This window comes from Notamacropus eugenii, chromosome 2, assembly GCF_028372415.1.
Source record: "Notamacropus eugenii isolate mMacEug1 chromosome 2, mMacEug1.pri_v2, whole genome shotgun sequence".
Taxonomy (NCBI): domain Eukaryota; kingdom Metazoa; phylum Chordata; class Mammalia; order Diprotodontia; family Macropodidae; genus Notamacropus; species Notamacropus eugenii.
Window position 1 is genome coordinate 15,538,237 of NC_092873.1, and position 16,814 is coordinate 15,555,050.

General features: G+C 43.8%; 1 protein-coding gene and 1 pseudogene across 4 annotated transcripts in view; one reads left to right on the plus strand and one right to left on the minus strand.

The window, feature by feature from the left end:
- Positions 1 to 16,814, plus strand: part of LOC140522101 (inner centromere protein-like) — a 576,743-nt gene that overhangs the window by 341,778 nt on the left and 218,151 nt on the right. The gene's annotated exons all lie outside the window — the stretch shown is intronic.
- Positions 66 to 16,814, minus strand: part of LOC140524436 (transmembrane protein 202-like) — an 81,427-nt pseudogene continuing 64,678 nt past the window's right edge.

Here is a 16,814-nt window from a genome sequence, read left to right on the forward strand (position 1 = left end):
CTTGAACTGGAAAGAAAGCATGAGTTCTTAATCTTAAGAAGAGACTTTGGACTTTGGAAAATCCATAGCTTTTACAAAAGCTGTGACCCTTGAATACAGTTCAGTTTGGTGAATCTGAAAGAGGCTGTGAGAAAGACAGGGGCTATTTTTGGTGTGGTGGAATAGAGAAACTGAGCAGTTACATCTAGACAATGATTTATTTAGCAGTGCAGGCAGTTGCAGAAACAAATCAGATCCAAGGCTCTCGATCTTAGCAAGGACCTTGGTTTTTACACAGTTAATATACAGTTAAAGGAGCAAAGAGCAGGATGCAGGGATTGAATCACCTTGTTTCTTATTGATGGAGAGGCTCAAGAGACACTGAGGTAGGAGGGGTAGACTTGTGACTCCCCCGTGGTCAGGTGACTTACAAGAAGCTGGAAGTTCACAAAATGGCAGATCAAGGTAAAATGGAGTTACTCATGCTATTTTTAATGTAACTTTCCCCTCTCAGGATCACTTCTTTAAACACTTTTATCAGGGATTTCTGAACAAAATGATTGTCTGCCTTGGGGGGCATCAAAGGGTGGGGTGAGAGGCACAAAGAATACAAGCAGACTCATAATCTCCTATTCCCCTAAGGGAGGCAAACTTTGTTAAATAAACTTTCTAGTAGATAAACTAAGTCAGGTTACAGATCAGACTACTTAGAGCCCTCATCATGGACTCATTTGAAAGGGGAGATTTACATTGTCACCAGAGTAACCAAGAAAACTTAAACAGCGTGAAACAAAAAGCCGAAGCAATGCAGTAATGATGATCAATATTAAATAACATGAAGTCTAATTGTATCCCAGCATCCATTTCAACTGCACATTTCGTCTTGAGTCCCAGACGTCCCAGGTGGTAACATCTTCCCTTGGACAGTCTGGGACAGCTGTGAAGGGGCCTCCTCCTAGCAGATCTGCTTCTCCGGTTCCAGGTCAATTGCAGAGATCCTAGGCAATGTTGCTCCCATCTGGCAGTAACAAGACTTTGCATAACCCTCCTAGATTTGGTTTTCCCATATCTCGTTGATGCGAAAACCAGCTCAAGTCTTATGGTTCTGATCCCATTAACAACAGAACATCAAATTAGTAAGCCATGATTCACTTCAGAGAATTGCTATTTCTGCCTTGACCTAAGTACCTGTACCTTCCCTCTGTACCTGATAAGGACACCATCAGCAGGCTGAAGAAAGAGTCTGACTTGCAAAATGAGAACTTATGTCAATATTATCAGACAGGCACTTCAAAAGAGGAAAATAATTTCACTTTGTTTACAGTTGTAAAGGCAATTTTGAGAACTTGTTACTGAAACATACTCAAAGCTTGTATATCCTATTAGAAATATTTAGAAACCAATCATATAAAATCTAGTTCTCAATATAAGTGGGCTGTTCTGCAGACCTCCCTTTCCCCTCACATGGCCCTTTGTGGCCTTGCCCCCTCTGCAGCTCTGTGGTCCCCTCCCCCCCAGCCTGAGCAACTTGAGTGCCTGTAGGGGATGCCCCTTAGTGGTTGTACTACTATCACCACTGTCACCTGCCAGAAGTTGGAGCCTGAGCCAGCACTAAGAAGTCAGATTTGCATAATGTGAATTTATGTAAAGCAAGAACTATGGGTGTATATACATATGCCTGTGCAAACACACACACACATACACACACACACACAAAACCTTAGAGAATACATTCTGATCCTATTAAAATTTTCTATAACATTTAATTTAAAATCTCTGTACCTTATTTCCCCCCTTTTGAGGATATTAACCCCATAACCCCCAAAAAACATGAGATACTTCAAGGACCTAATCTTATACATGAATGTTAGCAAGTGGATGGCAAGACCAGGAACTCTTAGCACCCCAGGAACTCTTAGTTGCTTAGGTTACGAAATTCTACAAATTCAGATAGAAAACAGTATGTTTTATACTTGCATCCTATTATAGTAACAGATGTTTTAATATTAATACATTTAGAATTGCAATGAAAAAACTTAAACTCTTTTTCTCCCTTGATTATAGAAATTTGCTATGAAAGGAAAAGGGACATGGTTGTGACAATATCAAGGGCATAGACAAACCTGATGTGAGCCCTACAAGGAGAAGTGAGTGAGGGTTACTAAAGAATCAAATCAGGCCACATTTATTTAGTGTCTCCTACAGAGTCCCCCACTGTGCCAGGTTCTGGTCATATAAAGATTAAAATTAAAACAACCTTATCTTTAAGGAGCTTATATTTTACCAAAGAGAAATGTACACATATAAGTATATACAAATGCATACATAAAACCCATTGCCCAGGATCCCACAGGGACTCCAGACTCGCATAGAATGAATGTCATCCTTGGAGGCTTGACCTTAAGGGGTTGATTTGTCATCCTTTGTCTCACTGGCTGGATTAATCCAAGAAAGTTTCCAAGATGAAATTTAGGTATAACTTGTGCATAGTGTGCCCCGAATGTGGGTGGCAGAGCCTCTAAATCCTATACAGGTATTCAATATGCGATATGATTACTGGATTTACAGGCTAGATTTCTTGCTCAAAGACCAAGCCTTAAACCCAATTCACTCTGGAGCTCATAGATTGGACAACAGGTCCCCGCCCCAATAGCGCTGAGTGAATATAAATACTGAATAGTAACTATTTCTCTTTTACCCAGCAACCCTGAGGGGTCTTCCCCTCCCAGTTTGATTTTTTTTTTTTTAATTAAAGGGGCCATCTGTTGAGTAACTACTTAAAGAGGCCTTGGTTGATTGGTTGTTGTCCTTTGTCTTCAAAGAGGACCAAAATGACACCACCATGATAAAGTGAAGTTTCAGTGTGTCTGACTGTGACTGATCAGACCAATACAAACTCGGAATGCTCTACCACAGGTTGAGCACAGATAGTCCATATGAGTATTTGGGGTGGATACTCCAAATTTGTGCATCCTGTGTTTCCTATGTGCTGTCTCAATTCTGCTTTGCTCATAGAGCACAGAACCTTTTCTGATGTGGGCCCATCATGCTGAGTGGTCCTGTGCCAGTGTCTCCCATGTTGCACAGTCAAATCCAAAGTTCTTAAGAGAGACCTTGAGGGTGTCCTTGTATCACTTCTTCTGACCACCATGTGATAGCCTGCCCCATGTGAGTTCTCCATAAAATAATCTTTCTGCCAAGCTCTTCCTTCTGACTCTTAAAGAGGCCTATTCATTGAATGGGTGTATCTCACTCAAAGTGAGATTCTGATAAGCCCTTAGTCTAAAATGGCCAGGGTCTCGCATTGCATTCTGGGCCATTGCCAGTCATCCTGATGAATATATGGCCACTGGACCCAGATGACTCTGGAGGAGAAAGTGAGGCTGGTGACTTTGCACAGCCCTGCCTCACTGAAATCCAATCACCTGCAAGTCATATCATCTTGATAACACACTAGCTGGTTACTGAATTGGAGATTACATTTCACCTCACAGAAAATACTTAAGATGTATTTCCACACACTAAGGAATCTCTGGAAGCCAGAAACTAAGAGAAAAATCAATGCTCAAACAACTTGTTACCTCCATGCCTGCCTCCCCTGAAGGTCCTGACTTTGGCAATGCTATCAGGGCAAACCTTTTGTCACTCCTTTGAGTCCTTTCTCACAGCCTCCTACACAAACAATCTCCTCTGTGGCTAACTACCCTAAAAGGAAAATATACGTTGAAAGCAAACCTGCTCTTCTCCATCCCACACTGTCCTCCACCCTAACCCTTGAGTTACTCTGGAAGAAGTTGCTGAATCCTTAAAAATCCAAGGATCAGAGAATTGGGCCACCTTCCTGTCCTCCCCCTATAGGCCATTAGGAGATGTGGCTGATCCTTAATCATTCACTTTTGAGGAGTTCCCTTCATCCCATCAGTGGCCTTCAAATAATCACCATATCTTATAATGTCATCAAGCTATCTCACTTCCCAGGGACCTATACTGTCCTCCAGGGCAGTGGTTCCTAACAACAAGAAATATGTTGTGAACCCCAAGGTGATTTAGTATACCACTCATTCTTTTAGATTTATTCAGTAATGTTTACAATAACCACAGTGATAAATTTTGCCCATAAAAAATCTCCAAATTAAAATTGACTATATCATTTTATTTATAAAATGTAAGATTATATTGTACCTATATTGGTGAAAATTCAAAATATGAATCTCACTATAAAATAAGGACAAATATTTCTTGTGGGACATTCTGTGTGAATTTTAAAAAGTAATCCAGTAAGATTTCATATGTAATCTAACCTTTGTAAGGGCAGACATTGGCTATGTTGTCATAGAACTACTGAATGAGGGACCAATGTCTCCAACCAATTTATTTGAAAATCTACCACGTAGAAAAATAGTAACATAAGTAAACAATAAAGTCAGAGATCAGTATTATTTTTTCCTTTGGGTTAATCTTTGTTTTAATAAGTTGTTCTGTGACCAATAAATGTGGGTTCTTTAGACAACACAAATACTATTTCTTTCATAAGCATTAATGCTGCCTTTTTCAGTGGCTTACAGTGATCACTAGAATCTTTCTTATGTGACCCCAGAGTTACTCCTAATGCTAACAGCCCCAGCTATGAAGGGGATAGAGCGTCTCTCACTTCTTGGCCCCTTTCCTCCACCCTTGATTTTCCATCCCTATTTATTATTACTCACCTTCTGGTCATCCTTCTCCCCCAAAGAGGCCACTATGGATTTTATTGCCACTACTGGATTGACAACCATCTCTGATTCTGGATTGTTTTCTTCTGTTGCTGGTGTTGACCATATCTTTGGATTAATCCCCAATCTTCTCATTGGGAGAATTGCAGTGACATACAGATCAAAGGGCAAAATCCCAAAGGTTTTGTAGTTGAAAAAGGAGACAAGCCTAGCCATTATGTCAAAGAAGTTACACCACCAGTTGAAGTAGAAGATCCACAGGTAGGATGATGCCATGATATAACTAGTAGACTTCTTGACTTGCATCAGGCTGGCTCCTAAAGTTATTCTGAAAATCATCTTGAATAGGATGACAATTCCCATCCCTCACCCTGATTCAGGTGAGTAACGGGCTCTTTCCTATGCTGGTAGGGCTTGACGATCCAGACAAGGATAATGAAGGCAGTGAGGGAAGAGAAGATCCTGGAGATCTGGAGGTAGTCAGGCCAACTGGGTAGGTGGCTCCCACCATGTTGATTTTCACACAGGGTCCAGAGACCCTACTGGAGCTGAAGGCCATTCTTTGCCAACAGGAATTGCACCCAGGGCATCACGAGATGCAGAGGAGCAACCCACTATAGAACATTCAGACATAAAAGCTATAAAGAAATCAGTCTTAATAATTCAACGAGAGGCAACATGAAGTTTGTTTCTATAGAACATTTGTGCCAGTCCAGAATAGTTTCAAGAAAGTGTGCCCAGAAATAACGGTCTTCCAACAGCCTGACATTTGATCTGTAAGAACACAAGTGCCGCTAACATTGTGACCCCATGATTACTCAATGATAAGGCTCAATTACCAGGTGGCAGAGGGGGATGAGAGAGTGGCTCTGGTGCAGTGTCGAGTGTGTGCACACATCTTACCGAACCTTGGGAAGCAGTCTGCTTCTGAGAGTTTGGAAACAATTTGATAACAAGTTGAGAAACTGTGAGGACACACTGGGCCTTGTCAGAAATCATCAGAGTTTGATATCATCAAACCATACAGATGTATCATATACAAATGTAATCAAACTACACAAACACCAAAGTCATGGTGCACATGATCATGATGGTTTCAAATCACTGCAGAAATGATCCTATAATGCTTCAGACATGGCTGAAAATGTTTTTATAACAATTGGACAACTCCTGCTCACAGAGCCATAAAATAACCTCTAGCAATGTAGACTGTTGTCACCACTCTCTAACGGGTTCAAGAACTAGTAAATGATCACCAAAGTGCTAGATATAGTATTTCCCTAAGTGTTTCTACTACCATCAAAACCGGGAAAGTACTCACCAGTGAGGTGACTATCTTCCCCCAGCCCTATAGAATCTGAATGAGATGGCGAAGGGAATGTACTGGGTGTGTATACTCTTTGGGTTCAACTTCCATTTTCTCCAAGAATTCTGTATGGTCCAGGAACCCCACCAGCTTACCACTACTGCTGCTGGCTTCCCAGCACCTCCCTACTTAGCCCAGGAGGTCTGCACTCCAAGGACAATGCCTCTGCTGTCATCTTTGGGTCTGCATGGTTCCCTGGAGGAGGAACATACCCACCTATATACGCTTCCTTCCAATTCAGTGTGTGTGTGTTTGTGTGTGTGTGTGTGTGTGTGTATGTGAATGCATAACCATCCTCTATGTCCAAGCTACCAGCACAGCTTTGTGAGAAATATTCTTTTATATTTGTATGTGTTATCAAGTTTACAATAACAATTTTATGATCAAATTATGGATCTCAATTCAATAAATTCAATTTGATAAGCATTTATTAAGCACCTGCTATGTGCTAGTCTTCTGGCCAAGAAGGAATGAGAATGTTCTTTGCATATTAAAAGGAAGCACTAGCCAAAGGAAAGAAGAGATATTAGGAATTAAACAAGGATTGAAGATGTACAGCTGGAAGAGACCTTAGAAAGGAGAGTCTTAGCCTAGGGTTCATAGTCCCATGATGAACCTTCAGGGGTTATATGACACCAAAGAGGTTGAGAACATCTGACTTAGGGCCTGTCCAGACCAAACACCTTATTTTACAAATAAGGAAAGAGCAGCACAGGATAGTAAAGTGACAGAGCCAAGATTTGATCTCAGGTCCTCTGATATGAGCCAACATGCTTCCACTTCATACTGCCTTCCAATGACCTACATGCTCCAGAAATGGAAATAGATAGAAGAGTGGGAACAAGTTCCCCTGGCCAGCTAGGTGGGGGAGACTGTGAGAGAGAAAAGAAAAAGGGATATTCATTGGTTAAAAAAAAAACCTAGAGGCTACATGAGAAGAAAGAGTAGGCTTGCTAGCTACCCTCCTTCCAGAGCCAATCTAAAGCTGAGTGACTATGACATAAAAGAAGCTTGTAATTATCTTTCTTGGAGAACTAAATGATCAAAGGGTATGAACAGGAAGTTTTCAAAAGAAGAAATGAAAGATATCAACCTTGGGCAAATCATTTCACTGCTCTGGGCCTCAGTTTCCTCATCTGTAAAATGAGAGTGTTGGATCTGATCACCTGTAAGGTTCACCCCTTCACCTATAAATCTAAGTGACTATGATCTTGTGACATAAAAAGTGCTCTAAATCTTTGATGACAAGAGAAACGCAAATTAAAACAATGCTCAGGTTCTACCTCATGAAACTGGCAAAAATGACTGAAGAGAGAAATGACAATTCTCAAAAGAGCTTTGGGAAGATAGGCACACTGAAGCATTGCAGGGGTGGTGCTAAGAACGGATCAAGCAATTTGGAACTATACCCAAAACAAATTCAACTGTGCAAAAAACTTCTAGGCTTATGTGCCAATGAAGTAAAGAGAGGGAAAGGTCCCACATACACAGAAACATTTATATCAGCACTTTTTGTTGTAGCAAAGAACTGGAAACAAAGCGCCCAACAAATGGACAATGACCAAGCAAATAGTGATATGTGAATGGAATGGAATATTATGATTTTACTTGGAAGACTTGTATGAACTGATACAGAGGGAAATGAGCAGAGGCAGGAGAACAATGTATACAATAAAGAAAAACAACTTTAAAGGACTTAAGAGCCCAAGAACTCTAGACAATGCAATGACCAAGCATGGCCTTAGAAGACAGATGATGGAGTTTATTTCTCACCTCTTGGCAGAGAGATGATAAATTAGAGGTGCAGGATGTAACCTATATTTTTAGATAGCCAATGTTTGAATTTAAGGAAATTAAGGAAGGAAGGAAGGAAGAGGAAGAAGAAGAAGGAGAAGAAGGAGGAGGAGGAAAAGACAAAGAAGAAGAAAACAGTCAATGAACGTTTCCAAATGTGCAGAAGAGAACTGAAGGAAGTTCAGAAGGGAGAACCAAACAGGGCAGTTGGTAAGTTGATAATATGCTAAATCTATTATATACTTTTTCTTTAAAAAAAAAAAACAACAACTATGAAATAAAAGAGCTCCGTTTTATATCGAATACTCTTTTTCTCTTTTTCCTTCATGGAAACGTTCCTGTTGATTGATATTTGTCAGCTTCATAATTTTAAAAAGGAAATTTTTAAAAGTGAATGGCCCTAGTATTTGCCAAAGGCAGCTGGAGGCTGAGTTCACAGATATCTGGTCCTTATTCCACGCAACCCAAGCAGAGTTCTGGGTCATAATCGTCCAGAGGCTTTTAGTTCTCTGGAAAAGACAAGACAAAACAAACTCACCGTAGCACAAGTGAAGATGTTAGGGGGTGTCTGTGTTTTTAGTCTTCTGTCCACAAGAGGGCAGCAAAGCGGCATCTCTGCATCTGCTCCAGAAAAGGGCTTGATGACTCCCTAGTGTTTCTACAGGGCTTTTAAGGTTTTTACAAAGCACTTTCCTCTCTACAGCCCTAAGTCAGTAGTGTAAAGAGTGCTTCCATTTCACAGATAAGAAGCAGAAAGACAGCCAATTAAAATAATAGCCATAACAACAAAGCAATGAATACCTATGCAGCACCAGCCTTCATGTACACTCAAAGAACCAGAAAGTGGACTGGAGCAGACTTGGGAAGTGTCCTAAGAAAAACAGTATTAGGGAAACCCAGGCCCCATCAGCCTGAAGGAGCTATGGAACCATTCATATTCTTCAACAAAAAAAGGGGGGAGGGGGAAGATTGATAGGCAATCTCAGAGCACAAAAGGAAAAGGTCTATCCCTTACAGAAGGGTTTCTGGGACAAGCAAGCACTGCCTCTCTGAGCTGTAAAAGGAGGACAGCAGGTACCAGCTTTGGTGCTCTTCCAAATGTTAAAGACCGGCTAGGGGGAGGGGAAGCCACACGACTCACTTTTCAGTTTAAGCTCCATGGTTAACATTTTTCCCCTCACTTTCCTAAAGGTAGACAAAACCCCAAGTCCTGATTTGTAGCATTTGTGGATTTCTGATGCATAAATGTTCAAAATGAAAATAGCACAACTGGCACTAGACAGTGTAGTTGGCTCCACTCTCACATTCCCCTGTATGCTAATGGATCTGTCAAAGAAAAACAAGAGATTTCTCTCCAAAGGGAGTCTATGAAACAGGTAAGAACCAGGAGTGAAATCCAAGGCACCTGGATGGGTAACAGCCACAGGAGTTCATCAGTATGAGTTCTGACAAATGGCCATCATGAGAATTTGTGTATGGAAACTTATCCCACCTAGCATCTGCCACCCCCGATTTCTTCCTCACTGTGTCTGGATGCTTCCTCAAATCTGACTTGCCTGTCTCCTGAGGGACGGTAGATTCACATCTACTAAGCATAGAGGTGTGCCCAGCCCTGTTCTGGACCCTCTTCTCTTTTCTAACTACACTATCTTATTTGGTGACAGTATTATTTCCCATGGGTTCGATAATCATTTCTAAAGCTGAAGACTCCCAGATCTAAATACCTACCCTCCAGGGACCATCTCCTTGCTTCCATATCTGTCCAGAGTGTGTACTTTTGTTCCCTACTGCCCACGGTATTTTCCCCCTTGTTCTACCTGCAGGGAGTTTCCTCCTTTGGCAGCTCCTGATCTCCTGCTCTCCTCACTTAGGAGTTCTTTCCTCAACTTCTAGTTAAGCCACATTCAAGTAGAAAATGGTCAGACTGGATAAATGGAAAACTGGATAAATAGAAGCCCAGAGACTTTGGATCTACCCCCAGTGTATCTTGACCTGCAAGTTCATGTCCACTGTCTCTTGGATGTCTCACAATGGATATCCCATAGCCTATAAGCAACTCAAATTCAACATGTCCAAAATGAAACACATTCTCTTCTTCCCAACTTTCCTGTTACTGTTGAGAGCATCATTATCCTCTCAGCTACGAAGGTTTGCAGCCTCAGCATCAGTTCCAACACCTACCGGGTCTGTAGCTTTGCAGTAGCTCCCTTCTCTCTTCTCCCAATGAGGCTATACTTGTCCAAGCCCTGGACTATGGCAGTAGCCTCTCCTGTCCTTTCTCTGCCTCAGGTCTCTCTTTACTCCTAACCATCCTCCACTCGGCCATCAAAAGTGACCCTGCTAAAACTCAAGCCTGGCCACATTGCCCTCCACTCAGTAAACTGCAGAAGTGCCGTATTATTTCAGGATTAAATACCAACTCCTCCACCAGGCAGCCAGAGCCCTTGGCAGCCCAGTGCCTCCCCATCTCTGCTCTCTCCTTTTCCTGGATTACCTCCCCGGACTTAGTGATCCAGTGACATGGATCTCTTAGCTTCTCCTCGAATAGGACTCTCCACCTCCTCACTTAGCTTTTACACTGACTCTCCTCCATGCCTGGCATGCTCTGCCATCTCCTTTCCACTTCTTTGTTTTTCTGGTCTCCTTCAAGACATCTTAAATCCCCCTTCCATCACTGCCTTCCTCCTGTAGTTACCTTCCATCTAATCTGGACATATCTAATATGTAAATATTGACTCTGTCTCCCCTTTTAGACTGTGCCCTCCTTGAGGAAAATGTTTCCTTTTCTGGAAACTCCAGTGCACCGAAACAAAAAAAACAAAACAAAACAATCTGACTGCCCAAGTCCCAGAAAAGAAAAATGACTTGCCCAAGGTCCCACATTAAATGAGAGGCAGAACTAGGGGTAGACCAAAGTCTCTGGGCTCCCATTTATGTCATGCCATTGCCCAGTTGAATCTAGAAATTGGGAAAAGAACTCCTGAGGCAAGAGAGGAGGAGATCAGGAGCTGCCCAAGGAGGCAACTCCCTGCAGGCGGAACAAGGGGGAAAATATTGTGGGCAGTAGAAAATGAAAGTACACACTCTAGACAGACATGGATACAAGGAGATGGTCACTGGAGGAGATAAAAGCAGCTCCAAGGAATGTGGCCCCTGGAAGCAGAGAAAGCAGCTGGTCTATGGGGGCGGGAAGGCAGACCCCAAGAACCCAGCTGAACAAACCAGCCAAGAGGGATCCTTCCCCAGTGAAAGCTGCAGGAGGAGTCTATGAAGGAAGTGGGCATTTCCAGCCATGCAAGTATCAGGAATTGTGAGACGCCTTTGCTGCATGTGTGTCCTGAACATAGGCTAAGTTTGAACCCACTCTTCCCATAGATGCTATGTAGATTTTTTAGGGGACTATGCCCCAGGTTAATGAGGAGAATGTCATGTAACTACTGTTCTTTCTGTGTTAAAACAACACCTAAATTTGAATAAATGTCTTTACTAGAGCCCGTTGACTCTCTTGGTTAATTGTGAATGGGAAGCACACTGGTAGGGGCTCTTGAGCTAGAGTAGGAATATAGCCCTCCTACTTTTAAGAGGGTTTCCCCTAAAATATGAAGATTCTTCCCTCTGAGGAGAATCATTCCTCAACTGAAATTCAAGAAGTAACACAGACTGGGTACTACACGTAGATGTACAAGTCTCTCCTGAGAGAATATGAGCTCTTTGAGAGCAGGGTTCATTTTGTGTTTTCTTTGTACCCTCAGCACCTAACTCAGTGCTTGGAATATTTAGTTGTTTCAGTCATGTCTAACTCTTCATCTGGAGTTTTCTTGGCAGTTATTGGAGAGGTTTGCCATTTCCTTCTCCAGTTCATTTAACAGATGAGGAAACTGAGGCAACCAGAGCCAAGTGACTCACCCAGGATCACACAACTAGTAAGTGTCTGAGGGCAGATTTGAACTCAAGTCTTCCTGACTCCCGGGCAGCACTCCATGCACTATGGCACCACCCAGAGCCCTACCTAGAACATGATAGGTTTGTAATAGATGCTTATTGGTTAATTGATTGATTCTCCTTCTTCCCCAAATATAGCTTTAAAAAATCTTTCTACAGCCATCAGCTTTCCACCAACATGCCTTCTTATGGGTTCCTATTCCACACACTTACATTCATTACCATTTGCTTTCTGAATGTCCTTCTAAAATCACAGTTGGTCAGTGAGTTACCTGCACACACAGGCTCATCAGCTTTTGTCAACTACTCACTCCTTACTCTTGAGGCAGGTGGTGATACAACTAGGTGTCCAGCCTCCATTTTCCCTCTACACTTCAGCTTCAGGATACCTTGGCATCCTCTCAGCAATTCAAATTCAAAAGATCCCGAATGGAATTCATTAACCCTCCTTGTCTAAGCTTGTCCATCTCTGCTGAGGGTGCTGATTTATTTCCAGACTCCCAGATTTAAGACCTTGGAGTCATTATTTAGGACCTTGGACTCCCTAGCCCCACCCCAGAGCAAAGGATATAAAAAGGGAAATAACATGGAACAAAAGTAGAAAATTCAGTTGTAGATTGTGGTTTTATATGCCAGGCTTGATTTGATCCTATGGCACTATGGAGCCACAGAAAATTTTTGAGCAGGGAAGTGACATGATCAAAACTGTGCCTTAGGGCAAGGATTTTGGCAGCTGTGTGGAGAATGAACCTGAGAGGAGACAAACCAGTCAGGAATTAGAAAAACCCATTTGGGAGATGGGAATTTGGACTAAGGCAAGGCTGTGTGAGTGAAGAGGAGGTCAAAGAAGAAACAGAAAGAGTGATAACATGATTTGACAAATGACTGGAAAGGAGGAGAGTGAGGAGTCAGAGGGACTTCTGGGCTTACAAATCTGGGCCTCCCCATAGAAACAGGGAGGGCCCAAGGAGGGGACAGACTGGGAGCAGGAAGAGAGATGAGGGTTCTACTCTGCAGCGTTCGATGCGAGATGTCAACAGAACATACGAGTACACAGCTGGCACTGGGAAATCAGCATTCAAGACAAAGAGCAGGCTGGAGAGAGGATCATCGGAGCCAGAGGAGGTGACCGTGGGAGAAAAAGTGGAGAGACCCATGGGGGTATGGGGCCATGACAAAAACTGGGGGTATGACCACACAGGACCCTGAGAAAAAGCAGTTGAATCAGAAGGGACAGAGACAGAGAGAGAGAAAAGAGGGCAGAGAGAGAGAGAGAAATGTGGGAGCCCAGGGAGGCGGAAGATTCCCAGAGGCAGAAAGGGTGGCCAGGGTCCAAAAGCCACCAAAAGGTCAAGTACCATGAATTCTGAGAAAAGGCCACTGGTTTAGCAACTCAGAGAGATGTTCAGCCACCTTTGGAAAGGATTTTTAGTCAAGTGGCTGGGTCAGAAGCCAGATTGCAAAAGATCATAAAGTGAATTGTTGGAGAAGGAGTAGAAACGAGTCTAAACGGCTCAGTCAAGGACTCTGGAAAAGAAAAGAATGAGAGGTATGGTATGATAGGTTAATCAAAGGTCTAGTGACTTACTCAAGGTCATACAGATACCACAAGAAGTGGCAGAGCTAGGGTTTAAACACAAGTCCCCTTGCTCCAAATCTGCCTCTGTTTCCCACAATGCACCACGCTGACACCCACTCAAGCTAACCCCTAATAATCAACTCAGTTTGCCGAAGGAGTAAGAACATGCCTTCTACTCAGAGAGAGCTTAGTGAGCACCAAACTCAGAGTCCAAAGACCAGGTTCAAATCTTTCCTCAGCCATTTACTTGTTACATGACTCTGAGTCTGTTTCTGCATGTGTAGAGGTAACAGGACCTTCTGGCCCCTCACGAGGTCATTCTTGGTCAACCCCTACATGTGAGCTATGATTATACAGGATAGGTTTAGCAATGCTGGGGACAGGATCAATTTCCCTTCTCTCTCCATCAGTGGGTGGATGGAAAAGCCACCCAGAAAGGAAGACTGATTGGGGTGGGGGAGATGAGGAAGGAATGGAATGCCCCAAACAAAGCCAGGACCAGTGCCAGGAGTAGGCCTGGGCTGGGAGCATGCCTGCAGCCATGGACAAGCAGGGAAGGTGGTGTTCCATCCCAGGAGAGGACAGTGCCCGCTTTCCTTCCCCTTTGCTCTAAGCAGTTCAACAATTTGTTGGGTTTCTCTTTCAATGTCTGAACTTTATGGGTATTAGAAATGCTATCTCCAAATATTGGTGCAGTAAAAAGAGGGCTGAATTTTGGAGCTAGAAAATCTAACCCCTAGCTAGGAGGTGCCACAGTGGATAGCACACACCACTTGGAGTCAGAAACACTCATCTTGCTGAGTTCAAATCCTGCCTCAGACACTTCCTAGCCATGTGACCCTGGACAAATCACTTCACCCTATTTGCCTCTGTTTCCTCATCTATAAAATGAGTTGAAGAAGGAAATAGCCAACCAGTCCAGGATCTTTGCTAAATAAGGTCATGAAGAGTCAGACATGACTGAAACACTATTAAAATCTCAGCTCTGCCCATTTCTAGCTGTGTGACCCCTCTGAGCCTTGGTTTCCTCATCTATAAAATGAGGAGTTTGGATTAGCTGATTACCAAGGTCCCTTTCAGGTCCATATCCATGATCCTCTGATTCTCCCATCTTTTCCTTCTCCTTCCCCTCTCCTTTGGCCCCACCCCAGAGTTTGGCAGACCGAATTTGAGCCCAGCAAGTAGCGATGACTGATGAGAGTCTGGGAAGCACCCAGGAGCACAGAGGGCCTTGGTTTGTGGGTTGGCTTTGCCCTTGCAGTCAACTTGACCTTTTCCCAGGGTCTGCTGGGTCCCTGGGAAAGGGCAGGCTTGCCACACCTGCACTCAGCCCCTGCCCAGGTCAAGGGTGGCTGGAGTATTTGCCAATGGGCTCAAGAGGCTAAGCTTTATTCAAAACAACAAATGGGGAAATGGCCAAAACAGACCCAAGTAAAGCTGGTGGAGTGGGCTGATGCCATGCAGCTGACTCCATGCAGCCTGGGTCCTGATCTGCTGACTGCTCAGCCCCACATGAGAAGGAAATGTTCACTCTCGTTCCCCTTCATTCACCTTCCCCTCGAAGCTCCTGGCTATCCCTCCCTCATCAAAGAGATGGACCCACTCCTTTCCCCCTCTCCAATTCATCTTCCACTCAGCTGCCAAGCCAACATTAACCTGTCCAGCCTCTAAGCTTTTGTCTAGGCGGCATCCCATGCCTGGTATGCTCCTCCTTAGTCCATCTCCTCCATGAGGCCTCCGTTGATCTCCACAGTGGTTAGTGCCTTCTCCCTCATGAAATGACTGGGTTGCCTTGTTCATAATTGAAAGATATTTTGCTCCAGTGAAAAGACAACTGAAATGGTAGACCTGGCACCATATGTGGGGACTTTGAGCAAATCACTTCCTCTATGCCTCAGTTTCTTCATCTGTAAGATGAAAGGATTGCATGAGACGAGTACTGACGTCCCCTCTGGTTCTAGATCCAAGACCAGAAGCGTGTACACGTGGTCTTCTCTTCCTCCTCCAGGATCGCTTCCAGTGGCTGGCCCAGCACCTGTCACACAATAGGTGTTTAATAGAGGCTTGTTGAACAGATGGGATAAGCTAAAGGATTTCCTTTCCTTCTCCTACCTGGAATTCTCTCCCACTGGGGGTGAAAGAGGAGGGGGCACAACCCCAGCACATACCCAGCTCTGTTTGGGCATAGATGCTGCTTTCTCCTGCCCCCTCCTCATTCCACAGAGTCTTGGGTCCTTGTCAACTTCATCTTACTCTGCCTAGCCTAGGGGCTTGCTTGGGGTCTGAGCAGGCTTCTCCTCATCTCCCACAATCCCTCCATGGGCCTCTTCAGGACTCTGCCCTCCAAGACTAAAGTAGTGCATTCTTTCTGAGTGACCTCACTGTGGATCTATCTGGCTTTCCTATCTAGTTTGCTCTGTCCTGGGCCTCCCCAGTGGCCCCAGCCGGCTCATCTCCTCTTATCTGCAGCTGACTCAGATATCACAACCTGCTGGTTTCATCATTCACAGCTGCCCATCTCCTGCCCCCCCTCCAAGCCCTTTCCCACCCTAGACATTCCAGAGGCCTTGTAAACAGCAGGGGCTATTTACCAAGAGTGTACTTAAAAGGGGCAGGAGACCAAGCCAGAGGGACAGCTATGCAGAACAGAAGCCTGGAGCCCATCCCTGCTGCCTGGCCAGGCCCACCCCAAGCACCCAACCTGCCTGGCCTCCCCAGGATGGAAATACTTGCAATGAGTATTGACAACCGTCACCAATAACTCAAATTTGTACAATTTTGGACCCCTTGGGCAATCTGGAAGACCCCTCTCAGAATAATATTTTAAATGTATAAGAGAAAATATGTAAGATTACAAAGGAAATCAATTCTATTGAAATACAATATTGTAATGTATAATTTTGCAATAAATAATACTTGAAATTATCAAAAAAATTTTAATGGATGAACACTAGGTTAAAAATTCTGGTAGTTTGCAAAACACTTTCCCCTTCAAGGTTAATATTATCTCCTTTTTACAGATGAGTGAACTGAGGTTCAGAGAGGAAAAAATGACTTACCCAGGGTCATGCAGCTGGTTAAATCTAAAGCAGTGTTTGAACCCAGACCTTCTTAATTCCAGGTCCCAATTCTAATCACTGCCTCACCCTGTTTCTATTTTTCCATCCAGCTGTTTCACATATGTCTCCCATCAGCATGCCTGAGTCTAGAAAGTCTGTTCCCTCCCTCACAACAAAAAGATACACCCAAGAAAGCCCCAGAGAGCATCTATCTAAGAGAGAAAGCCAAGATTCTCTCCTCTCTGCCTGGCCAGCCGGGGAGAGTTCAAGAAACTGCCAACCCAGGGGCCAGAGGAACAGCATTGGGCAGAGAGGCTGCCCAAAGCCCAGGGGTCAAGTGGTCAATGCCAGGGCTGGAGGAGACTTGGTCCAGTCCTTGAAGG